Genomic DNA, 1977 nt, shown 5'->3' on the forward strand with positions numbered 1-1977 from the left:
GATTTGTTTTAGTTTGTGTTTCAATCCACTTCTCTTCATCATTTTGTACAAACTTAAATAAAGAGAATGCTTGATTTAGAATTTGAAGGAGAGAGCAACTTGGAGAATGGAGATTTGTTTAAGAATTAATCATGTTCATGGAATGATAGAATATGAAGGAGATAGAAACTTGGAGGATGGAGATTTTTGTATGAATTAATCATGTTCATGGAATGAGAGAATATGAAGGAGAGAGAAACTTGGAGAATGGATATTTCTTATGGAATTAATCATGTTCATGGAATCACCCTCTATCCAAATATTCTTGTGGTCTAAGTATTTAGTCATTTTTAGACCACCTAGCAATGCTTAAGCCATAGCCTAATTATTTATGCTATTTGACAATCTAATTACATGGGATTTGATTACCTACCCTGATTGATTCTGTAGGAAACACTCTTCCCCTGAAGATCCTAGATTTTATTTTGTGCCATCATCAAAATTAAGCTTTATTATGTCAAGAAGAGGAGGAATCCAATAGATAGAAGATCTATTTAAAAACGAGTAACTTTACATTTCCATGTAGCTAGATTAGGTGGATGGAGATAGATCCAAATAGAAGATTTTTAAATCCCATGATGAGGAAGGATTTTTTGATTCCATTTTTAAATCACTTGACATTATGCCTTCTAAAATCTACCTCTCTATGATTCCAACTATCTCCTCAGCCGATTGGAGTTCTTTCCATAATATCCTTTTATTTATTTCCTACCACAAGTTCCATAACTATATAGAGGCTAACGAGCGAAATGCCTAAGAAAAATGATTTTTGGAATAAACCTGGCCAAGAGGTAAATACTTCGAGCAAATTTTTACTTGCAACCAACTCCAATGTTTTTTGGAGAAGGGACATGATGATAATAAATAATTTGATATTTCTTCATGTTGACTACAAAGGGGGAAATTGAAGTGCATATTTATACCCATATTCACTAATATATCATTGGTGAGAATTCTTTTATTTAGTGCTAACCTAGAAAAAGTTATTACTTTTGGGAGAATGTCTAAATTCCAACAGAGTTTGTGTAGTCAGTCCTTTGTTTTAGGAGTACCTTGGTGGATTAATAATGCATAATCCAATTTAACTTTATAGTAACCTAATTTTGACAGTTCCCAAATGAGCGAATCCCACTAACTTGATATTTATTTAATACAATAAATATAATATATTAATTAATAATTATAAATTGATTATATTATATTATTATTTTTATCTATTCAACTATTAATTAGTAGGTTAATTTAAATGATTATAAGTAAATTAATATATTTTATAATCATAAGCTAAAAATAATGTAATTATAGTCCCTTAATATATGTAAATGATTTTAAATAGATAAATTTTATAACTATTTTATATTAGGAAATTTATACAAACAAAATCAAAATAATTGATATGTGGACATAAGCCTATACTTGTATGAAGAAACAAACAAAAATGAAGAATTACAATTCGTCCATTTTGTTCTTTTCATATCTACATTTCAATAAGGAATAGAAGCTTACAAAATTATTTGGGGAATATATTTTGAACTATACAAGTCATGTCATCCTTGATCAAACATCAAGATGGATATTTCAATACCTTCAGAATAAGAATAGAGGACTTAAATTAATTGTGTAATGGGTGTAGGTCAAGTTCACAATCAAATAATATAAAATTGGGTCATCATTAAGCTCTTTGGCCAATACTTTTTTCATATTCAAACATGATTTCAAATGAATGAATGAATGAATGAATTTTAATGCAATAAAATAACACATAAATCAACACCAACATGCACTAAAAGAGGTCACAATTGCTAATATGAATAAATGAATGTGAATAATCTTGCATTTAAATTTTTAAAAATTAAGTTTTAGATTGTTATTATGAAAATAATCTACCTCAATTACACATACATAAATTTGATATAGGTAGATGAATGGTGGCTCAAG

Source organism: Cryptomeria japonica, unplaced genomic scaffold (genome assembly GCF_030272615.1).
Source record: "Cryptomeria japonica unplaced genomic scaffold, Sugi_1.0 HiC_scaffold_27, whole genome shotgun sequence".
NCBI classification, from domain to species: domain Eukaryota; kingdom Viridiplantae; phylum Streptophyta; class Pinopsida; order Cupressales; family Cupressaceae; genus Cryptomeria; species Cryptomeria japonica.